Here is a 26,120-nt window from a genome sequence, read left to right as displayed (position 1 = left end):
CTTCTTCATCTTCTTCTTCATCTTCTTCTTCATCTTCTTCTTCATCTTCTTCTTCATCTTCTTCTTCATCTTCTTCTTCATCTTCTTCTTCATCTTCTTCATCTTCTTCTTCTATATCTTCTTCTTCTTCTTCTTCTATATTGTCTTCTTCTTCTTCTTCATCTTCTTCATCTTCATCATCATCATCATCATCATCATCACCATCATCACCACCTTCTCCTTCTCCTTCTCCTTCTCCTTCTCCTTCTCCTTCTCCTTCTCCTTCTCCTAGATTGTTTTAAAGTTCAATAACAAAAATAAAAGCGGTACATAACCATCACATAACAGGTGATAAAAAACACAGTGGGGGTGATAGATACAGCGCACATAATATAGCTTACAACGTTTATCAGCGTATATAGGAGTGTGGGGCGGCAAAGCAGCTCCGCCCCACCTAGGGCAAGATAGGGACTAAAATTGTTGCAAGGCCCAGGAGAAGGTATGACAGTGGCAAGGGGTATGTGGGGCAGTACAAAGGGCTGGTGTGATATATTGTTGTCAACGAGGTGGAAATGTGGAAGTAGGTGCTTAATTTGAGAGACGGAGCCCAATTGGGATCACACATCCGTCTCTCGATTAATTAAGTCCATCAGGTTGTTGACAACAGTTGGTAATGTAAATAACCCATGGCCAGCATATCAAAATAAGGGCGTGTGGGCATTTTTATAAACCCAAGTGGGCGGTACCTTGTTTGGGGGAAATGGTTAAGTGCATTTAGTGGATTCCTGCACTGGCAGGGTAAAGAAGAACCCCCAGACAAAAGGAAAAAGAAGAGAGAACAAAGGAAGTAAGAAGAGAAAGGAAAGGAGGGGAAAAGAAGAGGGAGGGGGTAAGCATGTGCACACATGTATACACATACACATAGATATGCATATACATATATGCACACATACACACATAGGCCACCCGTCTCGCGACTCACATGTCATGTGGCACACAGGTTGTGTGCCTATACTCCAGTGCCAATTAAGTGTTTGAACATCCTAGGGGAGTAATGGTTGTGGTAGGTATCTATAATTGTATCAGAGAGGACTTATATTCTTCCGATTCCGTGAAGATGTGCCAATGAATCCAGGTCTGGGAGTACTGTTCATCTCTGTTATGGAGGGTGTGGGTCATGGATTCCATTTGATCAATATATTGGATTTCCGCGAACCACTCTGCAATCGATGGGGCCGTCTGAGACTTCCAATGTTTTGGAATTAGCATTCGGGCAGCTTGGATCAAGTGTTTGGTGAGAGATTTCTTGAAAGTCTTCAAAGATCTATGGGTATTATTGAGTAAATAATAGGAAGGATCATTTTGAGGTTCTCCGTCTGTTAAAACTTTGATGTAATATTGGACTTTAGCCCAGAATGGTTTGATATTAGGGCACTCCCAAAAAATATGCAAGAGAGTGCCAGTGTCCTCCCTGCACCTCCAGCACCTGGGGTCAGCGTCTGGGTATATTCGAGCGAGTCTAACAGGGGTCAAATACCACTTTGTGAGTAGTTTGTAGTTAGATTCCTGTATTCGTGCTGAGATTGAGGTTTTCTGGGAGAGGGTTAGAATTTTAGACCATTGATCATTGGTGAATTGTCGGTGCAGGTCGGATTCCCAGCCATTCCTCAAGGTAGTAGACCAGGAGGAATCAGATATTAGCAATTGGTATATATCTGAGAGTATTCTCATAAGGGGGCCTTTGCCTGTACACAGACGTTCAAATGGGGTAAGATCTCGAGATAGTTGTTCTCTCGTGCCCATCGATTGCAGAAAGTGGCGAAATTGTATCAGGCTCCAGGTATCAAGGAAGGGATTATCTAGTTTGCTTTTAAGATTATCCAATGGAATCCAATTACCTTTTTGAATCAGGTCAAGCCCTCTAAGCAGGGAATTCATCCTCCAGCAGATATAGCTTTGCGGGTGACAGCCAGGCAAGAACCCCGGGTTATCTAGAATTGGGACCAAGGGTGACGGCCAAGGGGATATATCTTGGAAGTGTCTAAATTTATTGAGGGCCGTAAAGGTGGATTGTATCGATAAGTATTTACTTTGTGGTTTGTTTGATGACCAGGTGTATGAGGATAAGTCTTTCTCCATTAGTTCCCCCTCCAAGGAGACCCAGCGTTTATGTTGGAAATTTCTATGCCAGTCAATTACTCGGGTTAGTGCTGCTGCAGTGTGGTATTTTCGAAAGTCGGGGGTTGCGAGCCCTCCTTGGATTTTTGGGAGAGTCAGTGTGTTAAATTTTATCCTGGGGGGCCTTGCATTCCATATAAATCTAGTAAAGGTCGTCTTGAGGTCTTTAAAGTGGTCTACAGGGGGGGTGATGGGTAAGGCCTGGTAGAGGTATAGTAATTTAGGGAGGACGTTCATTTTAAGGATATTGACTCGTCCTAGCCAAGAAAATTGCGGTCTATTCCATTTTTGCAGATCCGATTTAATTTTTTGGATGAGCGGCGGGAAGTTTAGTTTATATAAAAGGGGCAGCGAGGATGGAATATGGACACCTAAGTAGTGTATGGCCTGGGGAGTCCATTTGAAGGTATAATTTTGGCATAGTAAGAGATATTGTTGTTGGGGTATACAGATTTTCATGGCCTGACATTTGTCTGAGTTGATTTTAAAATTTGACAGATGAGCAAATCTTTTAAATTCTTTTAATAAGTTTGGGAGGGATATATGGGGCGTAGAGAGAAAGAATAGGAGATCGTCGGCGTAGGCCGCCACCTTGTGCTCAGATTGTGTTGGGGTCAGTCCCTTAATATCTGGGTTCTTTCGGACCATGCATAAAAAAGGTTCCAGGGTGAGGGCGAAGATTAATGGTGACAGGGGGCAACCCTGGCGAGTGCCATTAGTAATGTCAAAGGGCTCGGAGACAACACCATTCGCTCGTACCTTGGCTGTGGGCCGCGAGTATAAGGATAGGATCCAAGTTAACATATGTGGACCAAGTCCTAGGTGTTTTAGTGTACATTCCATAAAGTCCCAGTCAACTCTATCAAAAGCTTTCTCAGCGTCTGTTGATAAGAGGAGGGTCGGGGTATTAGATCTGGTGGCCCAGTCAATTAGATCTATAGAGCGAATGGTGTTGTCTCGTGCCTCTCTAGCTGGAATGAAGCCAGCTTGATCTGGGTGTACTATATCTCCTACCAAGGGGGCTAAACGATTGGCAATAACCTTAGCAAAAAGTTTAAGATCAGCATTTAACAGGGAGATAGGGCGGTAGCTGGAGCACAGGGTGGCGTCCTTCCCCGCTTTTGGGATAACAGTGATGTGGGCGGAGAGCATGTCGCGTGGTAGATGAGTTGGGGCTGGATCTGATTGAGTAAGAGAGTTTAGGGCTTTAAGGAGATGTGGGCAGAGAGTATCACTAAAGTTCTTATAATATTCCAGGGGAAGCCCATCGGGGCCCGGGGCCTTGCCTGTCTGCGACTCTTTTAAGGCCTGTCTAAGTTCCATCTCAGTAATTGGGGCTTCTAGGTCCTCAATGGTTGTTTCTGCAAGGGGTGTGAGACCTGAGTCCTTTAAATAGTCATTTATCAATGAAGTCTTAGTGGGTCTCGTGTCTCTTTTATCTCTGGGACCTAGGTTATATAGGGTAGTATAATATTCTCGGAAGACTCGTGTTATAGATTCCGCCCTGAGTTTCATTTTGCCTCTTTTGTCTTGTATCTTAGATATATGTGTAGAGACGTATTGTTCCCTCAGAGATTTAGCCAGCATCTTGCTGCACTTATTGCTGTATTCATAAAAATTCCGTTTGCATTTTAATGCTATATGTTTTTCTCTCTGAAACAACAACAGCCTTAGTTTTTCCCTGGTGCTTAGAAGGGTGATTAAGTCTTCCTGCGAGAGGGAAGATTTATGCTTAGCCTCTAGGTGGCGAATTGTTGATAGACATTCCTCGATGGCTCCATTCCTCTGTTTATTAAGGATACTAGAGATCTGGATGACCCTTCCTCTCAGGACACACTTGTGCGCTTCCCATAGGGAGAATGGGTTGATATCCCCAGTGTCGTTCAGTTCAAAATATTCAGATAGTGCTGTCTGGATGGTATGTTTATGTTCAGGGGATTGTAGGAGAGAGATATTAAGTCTCCATTGTTTCGGAATATGATATTTTGATCTCAGGCCAATTTCAAGAGTAACGGGGGAGTGGTCTGAGAGAGTCATTGGGCAGATATCAGTTTTTATGGGTTCGGATAATAGATTTTGGGAGATGAAAAGGTAATCAATGCGTGTATAATTACTATGCAGGTTAGAGAAGTAAGTATAGTCCCTGGAGGAAGGGTTCTGCACTCTCCATATATCCAGCAATTGTCTAGAAGCCAAGGAGGATTTGGTAGTCTTAATGGCTTTACTGGAGAGGGAACTCCTACCCAGAGAATTATCCAGCGAGGGTTCTAATACCATGTTCAGGTCGCCCCCAAGGATAATGCTACCTTCGGCAAAGCTATCCAGGGCTTCAAGGGCCCTCTCCAGGAAAGCGGGCTGCCCACCATTGGGGGCATAAAATGTACCCAATGTGAGTTTGCGGGATTGGTATTCACCTTTCACAAAAAGGAAACGGCCAGCTGAGTCCTTACACTCCTGCAGGAGATTAAATTGAACATTCTTAGATATAAGGATTGCTACACCTTTAGATTTAGATTCAGGGGAGCAACTGAAAAATGCCAGGTTAAAATGATTATCTGTGAGTTTTGGCACATTATCTGCGCGGAAATGTGTCTCCTGCAGGAATGCAATGTGGACTTTCTGCTTATGGAGTTCGCGTAGGAGCGCTCTACGCTTCTCAGGGGTGTTAAGTCCCCTGATGTTCAATGATTGAACCTTAAGGAACCCGGAGATATGAAACCAGCGTGTAGTCAGGTCGTGAAGGAATGGCCAAACATGTTGAGGGGTATTGGAAGGAAAGTAAGAGTATCAGAGTGAAAAGAAAAGAGAGAGTACATTTAAGGAGAGGGTAAGGTCGAGGTTCTTTCCTCGGCCGAGTTGCATATACATATAGGCAAATATTAAGCATTATAAGTATTAAAGTTTTTCCATTAGCCACTAGGGCCGCCATTGTCGGGGAACAGAGTAGCGTGGTACCCGTGGTAGAGCCTCCGAGCATCGTGCGGATAAGAAGGGGGTCATATGAGACGTAATGTCATAATCGTGTGTGGATAGTTAATCTCCTAACGGAGACAGTGGCCTTTCACGATGCTCCAAGCCCCAGTATCACAGATATCAGCTATGACAGTTTAAACAGTAATGCAGTATACAATTTGGCACAAACAGGTGCTACAGAACATTAGAAATTAAAGCGGGACAGTCAGTCTCTGTGCTTCATGAGATTAATGCAAAATATAAAATATAAGGTGCATACGAGATTGCTATCTGATGTTATTGTAAGAATACGTATGCCAAACGAGAATGAAAAAGACAGCGAGAAAAAACATACCAGGTGGTTCTCTTATCAGATAAGCAAAAGGGTTGTGGAAAGCAAAAAAGTTCTCAAAAAAGAAAAACGGAAGAGAGGCGTATGTAGGCCAATGTTCCATTGAAAATGTTATCAGGTATAGCAGTGCTTAATAGCACGGAGTTCTTGTGCAGAGTATGTGAAGGCAGGGATATACTCACGAGGCCTCCTGGTTTTCTTGGAAGTCGCGTCGAGGGCGTTGGGGTCCCTTAAGGAAGATCAGGTCTGGATCCCATTCCGGCAAAGCGACCAAGTCAATGCCCAAGGCAGTGCAGAATTCAGGCAAGTCGGTCGGGGAGCGTAGGATTGCTGACTTGGAACCCATCTTTGCGTGCAGATGAAAAGGGAACTCCCAATGATAGATGGCGCCCGCCTCATGGAGTACCTGTAGCAGCGGCTTGAGGGCCCTGCGTTGTGCAAGAGTGGTTGGTGCCAGGTCCTGGAATAGGGTGACCGAGGCTCCGTCGAAGTCTACGGGGCCGTTCCGCCTTGCGGCCATCATGATGGCCTCTTTGATGTCGAAGTGATGTACTCGGCATATTACGTCTCGTGGCGGAGCGTTGTTCTTAGGAAGTGCCCGCAGCGCTCTGTGCACTCTGTCCAGACGTATCAGAGGCGAAGGTACACGGCCGAGGAATCTTTCAAAGATGGCCCTGACTGTATCCGCCAAGTCTTCCGTGTGCGTGGCTTCAGGTAGGCCGCGAAGCCTAATATTATTGCGCCTGTTGCGGTTCTGCTGGTCCTCTAGCTGTACTCTGAGCATGGTAGAGAGTGAAGTTTGTTTAGCAGAGGACTCTTTAAGGAGGTTCAGCTCCTGCTGGAGTTTTTCAATGTCCGTCTCAGCATGCGTCACTCGGGTGGATAGGCCTGTGATATCTTCGTGGAGCGTTGATATTTCAGATCGCGTCGTTGAGAGGATAAGATCCGTTTGTTGGGATATATCTCTTCTCGTAGGTAGGTCTTTAAGGAAAGCCCATATATCTTCGAGGTTTTTGCTCACGCTGTCTTGAGAGGAGGCCCTGTCAGTAGCTCCCGGCTGAGATGCCTGATCCGCCATCTTGTCTGCCTGTCTCGTCACCGGGCCAGTGAAGAATTTCGAGACGGACGGTGTGTTAGAGGCTGAGGCTTGGTTGGTTTTGGTCACCTTCCTTGGTGCCTTCGAGTTGGTAGTCTCCGTGGAGTTTTTTGGGCTATTCTGCTTCTCCATAACCCTCTATTATGTGTGCTTTGCTCGGAGCTCAGAAAGGCTGCGTCCTCACGGAACCATGGCAGACTCCGCCCCCCCCCCTTCTCCTTCTTTTTCAATATCGTCTTCTTCTTCTTCACGTATTTCTCTTTTCAATTTTTTTTTTTACAGAAATGCAGCTATTTTTGAGCGTAACAAATAGCTGGTGGGCGCACGCATGTTGGAAGCGCCATTGTATGTGCTCCCTGGCAGTGGAAACACAAAGACAGCAGGAGGTAAATTCAGCAGCAGGAGGAGGAGGATGAGTGTGTGGCAGCAGGCAGTCAATGAGGCAGGCAGCTCGCCGTGACATAATAGCCCTGGTACCTAGCGGTGATACCAGGGCTGTAAATAAACACAACAGGAGGTCCCAGACAGCGGTCGTGCAGCCCACATTGTGTCCAATACACAACTGGGACAACACAGTTTTCAACCCGGGCACCTCAGAAAAATTAAACCTTTTTTTTTTTTTTTAATGGTTTGTTTGGTTTTGGTTTTGCAACCAATATAGCTATTGTTTGACGTAATAGCTGGTGGCAGAGTGGCAGCAGAAGGTAATTCTGTGTACCCTGGCAGTGGGAAACACAGACAGACAGCAACAGCAGCAGGAGGAATGGAGGAGTAATGTGAGCAGCTATTGTTTGACGTAATAGCTGGTGGCAGAGTGGCAGCAGAAGGTAAATCATCTGTGTAGTGTACCCTGGCAGTGGGAAACACAGACAGACAGCAGCAGCAGCAGCAGGAGGAGGAATGGAGGAGTAGGCGAGCAGCTATTGTTTGACGTAATAGCTGGTGGCAGAGTGGCAGCAGAAGGTAAATCATCTGTGTACCCTGGCAGTGGGAAACACAGACAGACAGCAGCAGCAGCAGCAGGAGGAGGTATGGAGGAGCAGTGTGAGTGTGGCAGCAGGTAGGCAGCGTGACATAATAGCCCTGGTACCTAGCGGTGATACCAGGGCTGTAAATAAACACAACAGGAGGTCCCAGACAGCGGTCGTGCAGCCCACATTGTGTCCAATACACAACTGGGACAACACAGTTTTCAACCCGGGCACCTCAGAAAAATTAAACCTTTTTTTTTTTTAATGGTTTTTTGGTTTTTGGTTTTACAACCAATATAGCTATTGTTTGACGTAATAGCTGGTGGCAGAGTGGCAGCAAAAGAAGGTAATTCTGTGTACCCTGGCAGTGGGAAACACAGACAGACAGCAGAAGGGCAGTACACAGCAGCCCACTGTAGGTGTAAAATGTGTGGCTGCAGGCGACGTAATAGTCAAAGTGAACCAGGCTGGCTTAGTGAGCAGGAGCCAGGAGGTGGTAAAGGGTGGTAAGGCACATTAACGATGGTTCCGGCAGCCAGTTCATGTCCCCCTCTCGCCAACAGGGGCCAGGAACTCGCCTTCCACCCACGCCTGGTTCATCTTGAGAAACGTCAGTCTGTCCACAGACTTGTGAGACAGACGTGAGCGTTTCTCGGTGACCACGCCACCAGCTGCACTGAAGCAGCGCTCGGACAGCACGCTGGAAGGGGGGCAGGACAGCACTTCCAGGGCGTACTGCGCCAGCTCGCTCCAGATCTCCATGCGCTTGACCCAATACTCCATGGGATCAACAGGGGCATCGCTGTCAAGCCCGCTGTACGACCCCATGTAGTCAGCCACCATGCGGGTCAGGCGCTGGCTGTGACTGGAGGAGGATGCTGCTGCATGCATCTCCTCTCTAGTCACTGCTGCCGGAGCCTCTACAGTCCTGTAGAGCTCGTGGCTGAGAGACAGCAGGTCTGTGGGGCGCTTGCTGCTGCTGGATGCAGGCACCTGCTGCTGCCTCTGTGCTGGCTGCTGGACAGTGGGGGTGGAAGGCTGGGGGAAGGCTTCCTCCAAGCGCTCAACAAGGGCCTGCTGCAAGCTCCTTATTTGTTGCGCTGGGTCTCCTCCTGCAGGCGGCAGGAACTGGCTCAACTTCCCCTTGAGGCGTGGGTCCAACATCATGCTGATCCAGATGTCCTCCCTCTGCTTCATCTGGATCACCCTGGGGTCCCTGCGCAGGCACGTCAGCATGTGCGCTGCCATTGGGAAGAGGCGGGCCACGTCTGCTGGCACATCGACGTCAGTGCTGTCCTCATCCTCCTCCTCTGCCGCCTCATCCTCTCTCCACCCCCGTACCAACTCAGCTGCGCTGTGCTGATCCCCCTCATCAGCAGCCAGGTCAGGGACCTCCACCAAGTCCTCCTCCTCCTCCCCCTCAGAGGTGGACTGCGCAGCTGGTTGCCGCTCCTGCTGGTCCAAGGCTGCCGCTCCCTGTTCCAGCAAAGCATCGAGGGCCCTGTTCAGCAGAGAAACCAGGGGCACCCACTCGCAGACCATAGCATGGTCCCTGCTCACCATGTTTGTGGCCTGCAGGAAGGGAGCCAGCACAAAGCACACCTGCTGCATGTGCCTCCAGTCATCATCGGGGACGATGGACGGGATGTTGCTGGTCTTGTCCCTTCTCTGAGCTGCGGAAACAGTGGCCAGGGCAAGGTACTGTTTGACAGCGTGCCTCTGTTCAACCAGACGCTCCAACATCGCCAGGGTGGAGTTCCAGCGAGTCGGAACGTCAAGGATCAGCCGATGGCGTGGCAGATCCAGCTCCTTTTGCACGTCTTCCAGGCTCGCACAGGCTGCAGCCGAGCGCCGGAAGTGACGCACAACATTCCTTGCCGTTTCCAGCAGTTCGCCCATCCCCTGGTAGGTGCGCAGGAACTTCTGCACCACCAGGTTCAGCACGTGGGCAAGACAGGGGATGTGGGTCAGGTTTCCCCTGTCTATTGCGGCAACCAGATTGGCCCCATTGTCGGCCACCACCTCTCCGACTCTGAGGCCTCTGGGGGTCAGCCAAATCCTCTCCTGCTCCTGGAGTTTGGCCAACACATGGGTTGCCGTCAGCTTGGTCTTCCCAAGGCTGACCAAGTGCAGCAGCGCTTGGCAGTGGCGGGCCTTCACGCTGCTGCTGAGGCGGGGGGTTTGGCCAGGTGTGCCGGAGGATGGCAGAGGATCGGAGGAACCTGCTGCAGTTCCCCTGACCCTGCGGGGTGGCACCACCCACTGTGTTGCTGCTGCTGCTGTGCCCGCTGCTGCTCTCCCATCCTCACCCCCTTCCACCAAGCTGACCCAGTGGACAGTGAAGGACAGGTAGCGGCCTGTCCCGAAGCGGCTGCTCCAGGAGTCCATGGTGACGTGGACCCTTTCACCAACCGCGTGCTCCAGCCCTCGCTCCACATTGGCCATCACAAAGCGGTGCAGTGCAGGAATGGCCTTGCGGGAGAAAAAGTGTCTGCTGGGGAGCTGCCAGTCTGGGGCTGCGCAAGCAAGCAGCGCACGAATGTCGCTCCCCTCCTGCACGAGCGTGTACGGCAGGAGTTGGGAGCACATGGCCCGTGCCAGCAAGCCGTTCAGCTGCCGCACGCGACGGCTGCTGGGAGGCAGAGCCCTAACCACCCCCTGGAAGGACTCGCTCAAAAGGCTCTGGCGTGGCCTTTTGCTGGCACGGGAATCAGCAGACACAGCGGAGGAGGCCACTGAGGACTGGCTGCCAGAACAGGCCTCAGTGTCGGCGGCAGGAGTTGCAGAGGGGGAAGGAGCAGTGCGTTTCCGCACTCCTGCTGGTGCTGCTGGAGGAGCAGGAGGGCGGGTGGCTGCTGTTGCTGCTGCTGCTGAAGGCTGTGCAGTGATGGGTGTGGTGCCACTGCCAGCACCAGATGCCTTCAGCCTCTGGAACTCCTGATGCTGGTGGAAATGTTTCGCAGCAAGGTGGTTGATGAGCGAGCTGGTGCAGAACTTTAAGGGGTCTGCACCTCTGCTCAACTTCCGCTGACAGTGGTTGCAAGTGGCGTACTTGCTGTACACTGTGGGCATGGTGAAAAAGCGCCAGATTGGAGACAGAAACATCCCCCTACGGCATGGAAGCGCTGCTGCCTGTCTCCCTGTGGTGGTTGGGGGTGGGGCTTGGGGGGCTTGGGTGCGGCTGGTGGTGGTACTGGCAGATGCTGCTGCTGCTGCTGCTGAGCCTGAGACACCAGCAGGCTGTGGGACCTGCCTACTGCTGCTGCCAATGCTTGCAATGATGCGCCTCCTTGCAAGGCCCACAAGAGCATCCTCCTCCTCCTCCTCAGAGCTGCTGAGGACGACATCCCCTGGAGGTGGTGGCACCCAGTCTCTGTCTGTCACCGGGTCATCAACATCCTCCCCCTCCTGAAACATGTCCTGCTGGGATGAGGACCCCCCAAACTCCTCTCCTGATGCATGGATGGGCTGCTTGACTGTCGCCACAGTCTTGCTGTCCAATCCCTCATCCCCCAAAGTGCCCATCAGCATCTCCTCCTCAAGATCGCCAACAACAGCAGACAATTTACTCATGATGCCTGGGGTCAAAAGACTGCTGAATGACAGGTCGGCGAGTGACGGTGAACTGGCCTCCTCCCCAGACCCTGCTGGGCGGCTGCTGCGAACAGGGGTGGTGGTGGTGGTGGTGGTGAGGGTGGAGGCCTCAGATGCAGAGCTGATGGCGGGCTGCTCATCCTCCGTCATGAGTTGCACCACAGTGTCTGCATGCTTTTCCTCAATGGGACGTTTCCGACCCGGCTGGAGGAAAATGGGAGCAGGTGCTACACGCTGCTGCTGCTGTGTCTCTGCAGCGTGAGTTGCAGATGCTCCTGCTGGGCGACGCCCAAGTCGTCCACGGCCAGTGGCTATGGGAGGAATGTTGGCCACTGACGCTGCTGCTGCTGCTGCGGAACTGTGCATGGTGGCGCGACCGTGGCCGCGGCTTGCCACAATGCTGCTCCCTCTCCTCCTGATTCCCTTGCTGCCCTTCCCCTTGCCCAAACCGCGCTGGCTGCCACTTCCAGACATCTTAAATGTTTTGGGCGTATAGACAAAAGTTTTGTAAAAGGGCGGGTGAAAAGTGGGGTACTTTAATGGAGTGGGTTGGTTGGTGAGGTGACTGAGTGAGTGTCCCCTAGTACAGTAAGTAAGTAGTAACAGTCAGGAAGTACAACTAGCAGTTACAATAATCAGTAGTAATCACAAGTAAATTTAGTGTGTGTACACTCAGACAGTGAGTGCACGCACGCAGGAGCTAGTAGCCTATGAACACAGTGACTGAGTGTCCTAGACTCCTAGTACAGTAAGAGTAAGTAGTAACAGTAAGTAGAACTAACTAATTACAATAATCAATCAGCGATCAGAAGGAAATGGAGTGTGGGTGTGTGTACACTCAGACAGTGAGTGCACGCACGCAGGAGCTAGAAGCCTATGAACACAGTGACTGAGTGTCCTAGACTCCTAGTACAGTAAGAGTAAGTAGTAACAGTAAGTAGAACTAACTAATTACAATAATCAATCAGCGATCAGAAGGAAATAGAGTGTGGGTGGTGTGTGTACACTCAGACAGTGAGTGACCGCACGCAGGAGCTAGTAGCCTATGGACAGTGACTGAGTGTCCTAGACTCCTAGTACAGTAAGAGTAAGTAGTAACAGTAAGTAGAACTAACTAATTACGATAATCAATCAGCGATCAGAAGGAAATAGTGTGTGTTGTGTGTGTACACTCAGACAGTGAGTGCAGTGCGCACACGCAGGAGCTAGTAGCCTATATGAACAGTGACAGTGAGTGTCCCTACGGGTACAGTAAGAGTAAGTAGTAAGTAAGTACAACTAACTAACAATAATCTATCAGTAATCAGAAGGAAATAGAGTGTGTGTACACACAGACAGTGAGTGAGTGCACACACGCAGGAGCTAGCTAGTAGCCTATAAACAGTGACAGTCAGGGAGTGTCCTACTCCTAGTACAGTATAACTACAATACTATTAGTAAAGGACAGCAGAAATACTGGTATAGATGAGAGAAATAAACAGAGGACAGCTGCCCACAGAGGCAAGGCCCCCCTGAGGCCTAAACCTGTAAGCTTGCAGCAGCTGCCTGTCTCTAATGTAACACACAAGCTACTAACTAAAATACAATGTCTATCTAACTAACAACAATATAGGTGTATATGGCAGGTGTAGGTGAGCAAAAACGCTAGGTAAATGATCACAATAGAGCACTTGCTAAGCCAAAGCACAAAGGAGCAACTCTCTCTCTGTACAAGTCTCAGGCAAGCATGGAGAAACGGAACATGGCGGCCGCTATTTATAGGGTAGGGGCTGGCCAGGGTCCCCCTCTGTGATTGGCTGCCGTCAGAGGGCCTGGGAGCCCTCTGATTGGCTCTAAGGACATCAATCTGGGCTATGACGCTATTCGAGCTCGGTACCGAGCTCGAATAGCGCCGGGTTGCTCGAATAGCTCGAATAGTGAATGGGCTATTCGAGTGTACTCGGATAGCCCATTCGAATAGCTCCAGCTATTCGGAGCTCGAATACCGAGCTCGAATAGCTGAAAAAGAGCTCGAATATTCGAGCTACTCGAATATTCGAGCTCTGCTGAGCACCACTGCAATTGACTTAATAATACGCAAATATTTTGAAAAAAGTTGTCTCTCCCCACAATTAGCATTACTTCTGTTGGATCTTGAGAAGATTGGAAAACCCCATCAATTCATGTCATAAATTATGGTAGCCAAAAGTGTTATCACAGCAAACTGGAAATCCACCGAATCACTGAATATGGCGCAACTAATTACCAAGGTCTCCTATAACCTTACATTGGAACTTCAACTCTCCGTCAAACAGTGTTCTAAAAACCATAATAGAACAATCCCAGATTCTTGGAAACCTCTATTTAACCATTTAATGTAAGCAAATCCTCCTCCGCCTAGTGCACATCGCCAAGTATGCACCTACAAGGAATTTGTCTTTGAAGTTGCTTAACAAACACAAACTTTCAAGTCCTAGCAGTTCTAACGTGGTTCAGCATTAAGTATGGCTACTGTCAAAAACCTGAGCGGTTCTTGCCTTTTTCATGATTGCTAACTCAGTAAAGGACCAGCCCTTAAAGCGTTGCTATCATATAAATCCGGCATAGTGGGGTCTGAACCCTCTAACAGTAATTATAGATTGATGGTATACCTTGAAATGAATCAGAGCACTCAGTATATGATTTTATATAAAAAATTGTATTTGCTTATCATACAGCTTATATACAACAGTTCCAAATAGTGTTTCCTTCTAACAGTATTCCATCTTATCAAGGCCTTTATAGCCAAGCGTTCATCAATCTTCCAAGTACATTCAAAAAAGAATATAACAGTTGTGTTATGTAGAATAAGATCAAAAGTAGTCTCGTCTGTATCAATAGCTGTGTATATAATAGCTGTGTAAAACTTGTAGTAATCTTCTTAAAGAAATAACATAAAAAATAACTTCTAAACTTTTTGCTAACATCTTAACAAAACTTAATGCTGAAAAATTAATAAAGTAAATCACCAGAATATTAAGCATATTACCCCTCCTCTGTCATCTCTTCAGCATCTAGAACCACTTGTGGGAAGGAAGCTTCTGCCTCATGTATCTTCTCAGGAGATTGTTGGGCTTCTGCAAACTATGAGCTTTCAGCTCCTACTTTTATAGGGGTTGGAAGCAATATGGCTGCCTAATCTGGAATGTTCCTAATTCCCAGGTTCTGATTGGCTAAAGCTTCCATGCGTCAATGCTTTATCATGTTTGGATACCTAAATCATAATGTTTATAAATTCCTTAATTACCTTATCTTGTGGGAATTAACGTCATTTGGAGTGCTTGACATTTGATACAGGGTCATTTCTGACGCAGTTAATTGAAAATGGACGTCACCAGCCATCTTGTCTGCTGGCTGCCCCAGACATTGAGACTAAATGTCATTCATGATGCATTTCTGATAATATCCCCTTCTGCTAATTAGTTTTTGGAATGTCTGTACTTTCCCAGGTCAGGCTGACACTATAACACTGTACACGGACCTGTAAGAGCCTTCAGCAATTTAAGGCTTATTGAAGCATACAGGGCTTCTAATATACTTATTTAAATATAAAGCTTATTATATAAATTCTTCTTAAAACAATTAATCATAAGAAATAATTGCATATTAAATCTTAATATAAAATCATGTTCTATATATTTGTCTGTCTTATAAAATAAATATTATGTCTAACCGGCAGATGTCGCTATCTCATCATAAATAACAATCTATTAATAATAATTATAAGACTATGAAACCACCAGGTGGCATCATTGAATCTTTTTTTTTTTTTTTTTTAAAGTTAATTTTTATTAGAAATTTGAATCATCTTTAACTAATTGGGAAAACCCCTTGTTTTCTTTCATATTTTGACTTTCTCTGTCTGGGAAATTTTTTCTTTTCTTGCTGGCCTTGGCCTTCAAGCAAAGAAACATGTAAACAATTGTCTAGCTTACAAGTTAAAATAACCTTATAAAAGTTCACTGTCTCTATCACTGGCAGAATGCAGTTTACATGTAATTCAAAGTATTAAATTATATTATAGGTTTTAACAATTTCTTTGGAAGGACGGTATTGATTATTAATTATATATACATACACATGACAGCTTTTCCTGCATAAATAAAACCGCTAGAATTCTGACACTACCACTTGAGGGAAAAAAAGCTGTTCCTGTGTCTGGAAGTTTTGGTAGCGATTGACAGGAATCTTACACCTGAAGGCATGCACTGGAAGATAGTGAGCTGGGTGAGAGGGGTCAGAGGCAATTTTGGTTGCTCCTTTCTGCACCTGCTAGCATAAAGATCCCGCAGGGAAGGTAAGCTACAGCCAATTATCCTTTCCGCTGTTCAGATGTTGCGCTGTAGCCTCCCCTTTTCTAATGCTGAGCAGGAGCCGAACCATACAGTCATAGATGATATGGTGGATTCGATGATTGCAGTGTAGAACTGCAACATTAGATTTTGAGGTAGGCCAAACTTTCTCAGCTGCCGTAGATGGTACATACTCTGTGCTTTCTTGACAACAGTGGCAGTGTTGTCCCATTTTAGGTTGTATGAGATTGTGGACCCAAGAAACTTGAATGACTCTACCTGGGTTATTGTAGCTCCATTTATGGTTAAGGGGAGGTGCTGGGGGGGGGGGGAATCTCCTAAAGTCTATCCTCTCCATGGTTTTGAGAGCATTTAGTTCCAAGTTGTTGCTGCTGCACCAGAGGAAAGCTGTCCCACTACATGCCTGCATGCAGACTCATCCCTGTTTTTGTATAAGACCAACTACTGTTGTGTCATCTGCAAACTTCAGAACCTTAACAGATGGATCTGTGGAGATGCAGTCATTGGTGTAAAGTGAGTAGAGCAGTGGGGAAGGCACAAAGCCCTGGGGTGCACCAGTACTGACTGTCAGAGAGCTTGATGTGTGTTTCACAAGTCTGACCTGCTTTCTCCTGTCAGTTAAGAAATCGGTTATCCATTTGCAGATGGATTCAGGTATGTGTAGCTGAGAGAGCTTGCTGTGAAGCAGTGATGGAATTATGGTATTAAATGCAGAGCTGAAATCTATAAATAAAATCCTGGTATAGGTTCCTGGGTGACTAGATGCTGTAGTACATAATGCATACACATGTTCACAGCATCGTCTGCGGATCTATTAGGCCTGTAGGCAAATTGCAGAGAGTCCAGCAGGGGATCTGTGCTAGATTTCAGATAAGCCATTATGAGTTTTTCGAATGCTTTCATAACCAATGATGTCAGGGCAACAGGCCTGTAATCATTTAAGCATGTAGGTTTTGATTTTTTTTGTAATTGGTACAATAGTTTAGCTTTTAAAACAGGCAGGAACAATTGAGAGTTCCAGAGATGCTTTGAATATGTCTGTGAATACAGGTGCTAATTGATGGGCACAGTTTCAAGCATTTCGCAGAGACAGTGTCTGGCCCCATTGCTTTCCTTGTGTTTTGTCTTTTGAAGAGTGTTTATATCTGGCATATTGGTAGGGCATGCACATCTGGGGACAGGTTAGCAGATTGTGTCTGGCCTCCTGTGTTGTGTAGATACTGAGGCACTGCATGGGGTGGAGATGTTGGCTGGGTGGAGGAGTGCTCAGTTTGCCTGTTGCACAGATGCAAATTATGTAAACTGACTTGGTGTGTTTGGCTTTTGTTGCTAGTGTCAAACCTGCAATAAAATGTATTCAGTTCATTTGCAAGCTGCAGGTTGTCACTTCCTTTAATCTACTACACGTTATTACCACCATTGTCACATGTGCAACGTCTTCATTGCTCTACCGTCAACTGTTAATGATCATTTCAATGTGTACAGTCATCTACCAATGATCGGACTTGCATCACTTCCGACTGAGCACGCAATTATGCATAAAACTTTCCTTATAAGTATACCTATTGTTCTAATGAATACGGCCATCACTTCAAATGTCTATTCCTATTGTTGCAAAATCGTTCGTCTGGTAGTTAGTCACTAGGAAACAATTATCGCATGTGTACGTACCAGAAGTCAATAACCCATCCTCTTTGTGACATAACATCTGCACCAATGATAGATTCTGCTCCTTTGTAATGCCAAATATCAATTTCAGTCTGTAAATAACCTGGAATTTCACACATGCCAAAAGACACATTTTTGCATAAGGAAACTCTGTTCCCTTCTTTGCCATCAAAACCAACTGCACAAGTTTCAGCTCCAATAGCAAACTCTTGTTTGTAACACTATTCTGAGCCCCAGAGTCTTACAAATAAAAATTCTTCTCCATGTAAAGTACCTTTAACAAATGGTCTGCCACAATTGTCTGTCTACAAACAACGGTGTCACAAATTCCAAGTTCCTGATTGGTTTAACCTCGGCTAATCATGGAGTTTTTTTTAATAACCCCACTGATTCAGATCTGTCATTAAATCTAACCATCACTTCTGCCATTGCGGATTTTGCGTTCATGTATCTGCTTGATCAGAGGTTCATATGGTGAAGAATGAACTTCTTCTTCTGCACATGGTGCAGAAGGCTTGGATTGGGAACTGATCAATCCAATCCATTTTCTTTGCCCAAATTATTCATTTGCACATCTCTCAATCTATAACCTCTCCATTTAGAATGCCCAGGCTTCTTGCAGTAATAGCAAGTCGTTGAAGGTTTCTGATATGCCTGCTTTTCCTTTTCATTCCTATAGGTGGCAGCATTAGCTGTCATTGAAGAGACCTTGCCAGAATCTCCTTCCTGCATATCAGTATTTTTATTTGCAGACATTTTTGCGTTGATATTCTTCTTAGTTTTGATCTGCCTTCAAATTTTGTCAATGGAGTTATTTGATTCAGATTTTCTTTTTCTACAGCAATGGTGGCTGAGATAGGATCCAAATATTGAAAGCTTTTCTCAAAGCTGAATCAGATTCATCATTCAGTGAAAACGTGTTATCTTTAAGCGTTTCTGTTTGAATTCAAAAGGATCAGTCTCAGGAGTCACATTTAATGAATCCAATAAATCCATATTTGGAACCTCATCACCAGTCATAAACTGTAACAACTGTCTTAGTCGATCCTCCTCACTATGGTGTCTAACTCCTTCAGTTGACAAAGGAACGCTGGGTTCTAGCCTTTTTGCCATATATAAAAGGTTCCCACAAATGGAAGATTGTGTTCTTTTGTTCATTAAGATTGAACCTGTCTGTAAAATCCTCAACATTGTCTGTCATCAGTTCTACTGCATCCAAACTTTTTGTTAAAAGCTGGAAGCATCTTAAATATTTTCAGCAACTGATCAAGTATTCTTAATTTTAATTTTTTTTTTTTTGCTCTATCTAGCATTTCTTTTTTTTAAAGGGACTCCGAGCAGTGCAGAAACTATGGAAAGATGCATATCATTTTAAAGCTCTTTCTCCTCTTTCCAATGATATATAAACCGCCGCCCTATGCCTTTTAGTTTTTGCTAAAGGTCAGCTGAATGGAGCTGCTGACACTGGGGAAAGTGTCGTCCTGTGTAATACAATATAACTATGGCTTGATGGATATCATTTTAAAGCTCTTTCTCCTCTTTCTGGCGACACCTAAATCGTCGCCCTACTCCTTTTAGTTTTCTCTATTTTTGTGATTGAAATCGCGGCCGCGGCAATTTCAATCGCGAAAATGGCAAACCAAAAGGTGTAGGGCGGCGGTTTATATATCATTGGAAAGAGGAGAAAGAGAGCTTTAAAATGATATGCATCTTTCCATAGTTTCTGCACTGCTCGGAGTCCCTTTAATTTCCCAGGGTGACGATTCATCCTCATCCTTTCTGATCTTCTGTATTAACACTAGATTTACCAGGCCTGCACAAATCTGTGTAAATTCCCTGGACCTCACACCTACTAGCACCCCTGCTGAGTTTAACATGCCGTCGGCTCCATTGTTATTTATTTTGTTCTGAAAGCACACCCATTACCTGTGAGGCCTGTCACATTTGCATTTGTTAGCTTAAACCAAGGAAGGCTGAATCTTTGTGTGACATGGAAACCTTCAGAAATGCCGGCCATATTTATACAAAAGACACATTCACAATATATGGATACACAAGTCTGTGTTATTTTTAAGTGTTTCAAACTTTACAGAGTTTACAGCGTTTGCAGACCCAGTGTCCATTGTCCCTGCATTTGGCACAGGTGAATTTCTGACATGTTGCACAGGTAAACCTGCTGCGATTCCTGCTGCAGCTCTCTTGCACCTGGCACTGTGTTGTCTGTACAGTCCCTGGCAAAGCAGCTGCAACAGCTTCAGCAGCCCGCCTTTGTGCCAATATTTCCTTGTGCTGCATGAATCGGCAACGGAGTTCCTTAGCTAGAAGACTAAGAAACAATCTTCTTTTGTCTGTCCACCCTGTACATGCCTTGTACAAAATGTAGGCATTCACCGCCGCCAGGTCCAGCATATTGTAAAAAACTGCTACTGGCCACCCTCGTGTTGCTGCTCTTACGGAATACATTTGTGCCTTTTGGTCCAACAAGTCTACACCACACTGTAAAAGCAGAGAGAGAGAGACATGAGTATATGTGCTCAGTGGCGTACCTAGGGAATTTGACACCTGGTGCTGGTTATTATAAGACCCACACACACACACACACACACCCCCCCTCCCAACAAAAAGAGCGAGTGTGGCATACTAAGTGCGCCACGGTGGGTAATGCCAGGTATAGGTGCTCCCTGTATAGTAAAATGGGCAGCATTTCACCAGAAATCATAAAGTGGGCAGCATTTCACCAGAAAATAGTCGCTGTGTGGGGGGAACATTCACCAGAAAATAGCTATGTCCCCCACAGCAATTTTTCCAGACAATAATCGCTAGGTGGGGGGAGCATTCACCAGACAATAATTGCTATGTGGGGAGCATTCACCAGACAATCGCTATATGGGGGGAGCATTCACCAGAAAATAATCTCTATGGGGAGGAGCATTCACCAGACAATCGCTATGTGGGGAGCATTCACCAGACAATAATCGCTATGTGGGGTTCCTTGGTTATAAGCGCAATCAGAGGGCAGCTGGCACACAAAGAGCAGAACTCTCTGGTTGTGGGGGATGTGAGGTGGGCAAATGAACTAAATCACTTGTCCAACAGGTTTTATTCATCTGCCCCTGCCTTTCCACCCATACTGCCCTCACTCATGCAACCCCCAATATCTACTACAGGCACCCCTACCCCCACCTCTGTTTCACCTCAGACACTTTGTCTACACTTCAGAGTCCTCTACACTTTACACTATTTGTGTACAAACATACATTGGAGACTGAGGTGTTAGCAAGTTTTCATTGTATGCATGTCATTGTATCAGCAACTTTTCATTCTGTTTTCACACAATTTCTTATAAAAGACTTGTTTCCATATATTGTGAATGTGTCTTTAATATTTGCAGGTCAGTGAATGTGGGGGATATTTTGTATAGATACGACAGGCATTTCTGAAGGTTTCCAAGTCTCACACACAGGTTTGGATCTGCCTTGGATTGGAGTTACTCTGAGTAAACAAATGCAAATGTGCCAGGCCTTACGGGTAATGGGTGGTTTGCACAACAATAGATTGAAGAGAATCAACCTGAAGACCTGTGAAAATCTCAGCAGGGGTGAATAACACCTCCTGGCCTTGCACCAGGAAATAAAAGTCGGTAATTCTAGTGTTAAAGCTTTCTTCACCCTCAATACATGTCAGTTGATCTGGAAATACAAACATTTTGCTAGGACATCTACTAGATGTAGGCTTTAATGGAGTCCCCTTTGGGCCTGTATCTGTCCCAGATTTTGTTACCACAGAAATTGAATTTTCTCTGTACTTGCTGGGTTCTATATTCTAATTGCCTCTTGAGTTCTTCCAAATATGATGCTAAAATATCAGTTGGGACAAACATCTGAACCCTGCTGAACCGTACAGATCTGAGATGCAGATTGCACGTCTGGTATCTTTTGACAAATTTGCCTCACCAATAATCAAAGAATTAAACATCTGTACTAACTTCATTACATTTGTTTTCTGTTTAATCTTACACAAAGGAAATCTAGAAGAATCCTATTTTTTTTTTCCTTTGCAGCCATGCATTGGTTATACATAGAAATCCATAAGTCACTATCATTTTGTGTTCTTAGCTAAATCTTTAAACATTAAATTGCTCTTCTCTGTGGAAAAATTAATAACATTCATACTCACTCTAGTCGATTGACTCCTCAACCGCCACTGGAAATACGTCACACCTCTGCCACTAATACTTCAACTTCAGTACATTCTTCTTGGAAAATGTAAAACTTTTAGATATAGGAAAAAAATGCCCACCAAAACCAAAGTTCATTGTAAAAATTTATAAATTGGGGTTTAATGACTCAAGTTATAAAAATACAAAGTCCATAGTACAATTCTTCATAGTAAAATAAAACATTACAAAAGATTTCAAATAAAATAAAAAATGGTGTTTGTCTTGAAATGTTTGTAGAAATGTGTGGCTGTGTGTGTGGCTGTGTGTGTGTGGCTGTGTGTGTGTGGCTGTGTGTGTGTGGCTGTGTGTGTGGCGCTGTGTGTGTGCCTGTGTGTGTGGCTGTGCCTGTGTGTGTGTGTGTGTACAGTGTGTGTGTGTGTGTGTGTGTGTTCAGTGTGTGTGTGTGTGCCTGTGTGGCTGTGTGCCTGTGTGGCTGTGTGTGTGTGTGTGGCTGTGTGTGTGTGTGTGGCTGTGTGTGTGTGTGTACACTCCAGCATTTGTAGTGAGTTCTTAGTGTTAGAAAGGTGAGTCCCCACCCCCATCCATTCATTTAAATAACTCCGCTCCTGACATCTCAGGTTTAGAGATGCCTTCCGATTGGCTTATTCGTATGATACTAAACTTCTATTAACTACTATAACAAATTCACTCATTAAAATTAAATTCGATCTACTTATTAATATACATATATATTCCAATACGTATCTTGCTTATTTAGAAAATACTACAGTTTTTACCATTCAGCTTTTCTAACACATGGTCAGACTGGTTCAAAAAAGAATTCATATAGCCCTATTGTTCTGTCTTGGCCGGAGAGATCCTTTTCAGCCCCGATAATAGTAACCAGAAGGCTGGCCAAAGCTCTAATTACCTTGTGGGGGAAGGTTAGCATATACATGCCCATCACTTCCTGAGAAGGTGGTAGACTACAGAAATGGACAAAGACTTCTGTTGAAATGGAACCATGACAAAAAATTCTCCATTCATGCCTAGTACCCTCATACCTTCAAATTGGAGATTGCCTTTTACAATCAAATTTACCAATATCACATATATAGTTCAAATGATTGGATCCTTAATCAATCAAACCAAAATATATTTAAATTAGGATAAGAAATCTGTGCCACAAAAATACCAGGGAATGTAAATGTAAAAGGGTAAACTGGACTTAAATTTGCAAAAAAAAAATGCTGACTGCCAATTGGTGCAAGTTCCTGTGTAAAGACCAGATGCTCAACGGTTTTGAAGGCACATCAATAACATTTAACAATATTGGCATGACTTGATAGGAAGAAGGAAAATCCAAACTCCCCTTAGGAACCTCCTTTCACTGGTCCTTTTTTTGTTCATAAGTTTCAGAGCCATTCTTTCACCTAAAAGGTCCAAGTAACTGTTAGCACACCATGCTCCATAAGAGCAGAAATGTGTTTTATTCCATCAAATAAGTGTCAAACACCAATAGTTGACTATTGTTTTAGGACCACACAGGGTCCCCGTACTCCAGAACAGTGCAGACATGTCTTTTTTGTTAAATTGATGATCATAGCAATGTGATAAAATTGTAATAGACTGACCTGTTTTCCTTGTCCTGGGCCACCACAACTTTTCCAAATGTCCCTTCCACAAGCACATCTTCCACAATGTAGCTGTCACGTAGGTCCACTTACTTCATGTCCTCTAGTGAATATTGGAGTTCTTCTAGGAGAGACCTCAAATCCTGAAACCCATCAGAAGCCATTCTGTCCTGGAGGAAGGAGAAGAGACCTGTTTCATGACTATCTAAACTTTTCAACCTGTATCAGAAAAGTATTAGAATAATGTAAACAATCTCTAATAACCCAGAGCCTCAAATTGCCCCAGATTTCATACTTAACATGAACAAATCTTGTGTTATATAGATCTGTATCTGTTCAATTCCATAGTTGCTGAGCAGTTAATAGGTGTCTGCTTTCTTTCATAGTTCACCGTCAGTTTGCACTTGCTGTCATGGATGAATCTCAGTATCTGTTAACTGTCGTCTGCTCACTACCATTTATTTTTCAGTATTTGCTCAATCCCCACAGTGGCACGTGCCATGTTACCAACAACTCCAATTTAGCACCAGCCTTTCTGCCCAACCCAAAAACTCAGAGGCCTGAAATATTTGTCATTGCAAATCTGATTAACATTTTGTGAAAATTTCTCAATTTAAATATGTAAACTGTTGAGACAGTAGTTGTATGCCCTGTAGCATAGTCTTGAAATATGTGGTACCTGGTGTTGCCGTGGTGCCGTAACACTGCACATTAATCACACCGATTTAGCAAAGGGATATTGTCACAAAAAAATTGTTTTTTAAATCTCATGTTAATCAAAAGTAATCATTGACAGGCCATATGAACACAGTATGCAATAAAACAAAACATTAATTATCTTGAAAGATCGGATACATTACACTTGGGATAATTTTTGTTATACCTGAGACAAGAGATATGCACACGAAAGTGTATAGTTTGATTTATGAAGTGGTTTTTTTTTTTTCCTTGCAAAATCAGATTGTGATCTTGAACTTCTCAGCAATGTTTCAATGTGTGAAAATGTCCTGAATGTATTCCTATTTTTCATTGCATGTAGTGGCTAAGCAATATTAATTACCCATATATATTCATATATACTGTATTCTAATTATTGAAGGCAGATAACGATTTTGTCTTTTAATGTGTAATCTTCAGATTGAAATGAGACACTTGAGTCATTTGGGTCATTGTACACTTTTGGCTCTTTGCATACTTTTCAACTTTTTTAGGTGCAGCTGATTAAACACTTTCAAAAACATCCTGGATACATCATAGAAAACCTGGGAAAGGGAAAAAACTAAAGGATTTTGACCTTTGTAGATAATGTGGAAATGTCCAACATGTTGAAAGCCCCTTGAAAAGGCAAAATCCGTTGTAGGTATTACATTTATCTCTCATCTGGAATTCCACTAAAACCTTTAATTAGTGTGAAAGATAAGTTATTGAAATATTTAAGCCAGATCCTCAAAGGATACATCTGGCAAAAGTCACTCACATGGGGCTTCTTCTAGCCCCTATAAGTCTCTCCTCTCAAGAAGATTGTGACCTGCAGCTGAGTAAGGATCTCTGGCGCGGGAGCACCACACAATCGAACTCTGCTCAATTCTCTCTGAACTACACAAGCGCAGAGTTCCCCAAGCTATGGGAGTGCAACCACAAGAGATGCATGGTACGCCCACGCAGCTGATAACCACCCAGCCCCAGGAGAGTGAAATTCCTCCTTCCCTTTACCAGGTGTCCTTTAACTGAATCCAGAAAATAAGGTGGTACAATAGTAGGCCTTTATCCAACATAGGCCCCATCCATTAAAAAAAGTGGGACTTTTTTTTATTGTACAGGCCTTTGAAAGGAATGTACATGTAGATATAGATACCAAGTCCACACAAATTTACCTATTAATATTTATTATATTCTATTTGTAGCCAGCAGGTGAATTTGCTGGGTAAAAAGGCACAGCATTACCTGACAACAGGTTGAGATCAGACTATGTAGCTAGCTGAGTGTGAGCAAGAGGAAAGAAAATCCCAATTTCTCACTGATCACCTTATACAGTGTGGTATGATGTCACAACTAATACAACAAAACAAAGGGGCTCTAAAAGTTATGAAAATGGTTTAGCTCGATACCTTTTTGGTGAGTGGACACATGAAATAATCATAGGTAATATTTTCATATTAATGGATTTAAGTTTTTTAATGAACTAATTAAAAAGGTATCAAAATAAAAAAACATAATGCTTTCCTACTAAGTAATTCTAGTCCCAGGTTCTTTTCTTCTGAACACCGTTCACTCAGCTGCCATGAAAAGAGACTATCTTATGTCGGGCGTTTTGTCAATGTTTGTATAAATCGTTAAAAAAAATATAAAATCAAAAATGTAATGCTCCTGAAAAAAAATGGGAGGAGCTAAAAATACAAACATACGCCTAACTGTGTCAGTTCGTTTTTCGAGGGTTTCTCACAGTACTGGTTTAAACATGTAAACGTAGACCAATTTGTAAAAATATCAATTTAATATCAAATATAACAATATCTCAAAACAATATAAAATTGCACTTTTGATTCAAAACAAAACTCGTAAGGTTATTCCTATAATGAGCAATGAGCTGGATAATACAATTTCAGTGATACAATCAAAATGTTATACACATTTACCAATAACAAAAAGGCTTAAACCATTTAGCAGTCAATTCAAATAGTGTCGAGCTATGACTCAAATATGGCCACCGGGCGTGTCTATCAATTTACCACAGGATTTGTGGAGACAAGATGGCTGAATCAAAAATAGTCCACAACAAAATGGCGCTATCAAAAAACAAAATGGCGCTATCAGAACTCAAAATCAAAATGGCTGTCAGCTATACCATTTAACCATGACAACTTTATTATGACTCAGTGGATATAACGACTGGGCGTTGTCCCACAATTGATATACAATCAACTATAAATGACAGGTATGGTACCTCTGTCAGCACTTCAACCTCCGCTGGTCTGTCACTACACAGAGCAAGAGGGTAAAACATACATAATTTTGGAATAAAATATCTATTGAGTCATCCTAAACTTTGCTAGGCGTGGCCTGCACATGCCATATGAAACATCAATGCTTGAGATAGATAATTTGAAATATATAGCGTTTACTTTCAGAAATGAGTTAAACAGCCAGTTATCAATGAACATATGGTAAATCCTATGCGAGTTGTTCCAATTTGCAACGTTGGAAGA

This window comes from Hyperolius riggenbachi, chromosome 1 (genome assembly GCF_040937935.1).
Source record: "Hyperolius riggenbachi isolate aHypRig1 chromosome 1, aHypRig1.pri, whole genome shotgun sequence".
NCBI classification, from domain to species: Eukaryota; Metazoa; Chordata; class Amphibia; order Anura; family Hyperoliidae; genus Hyperolius; species Hyperolius riggenbachi.
The sequence above is the reverse complement of the archived record's forward strand: the minus strand, read 5'-3'. Positions refer to the sequence as shown.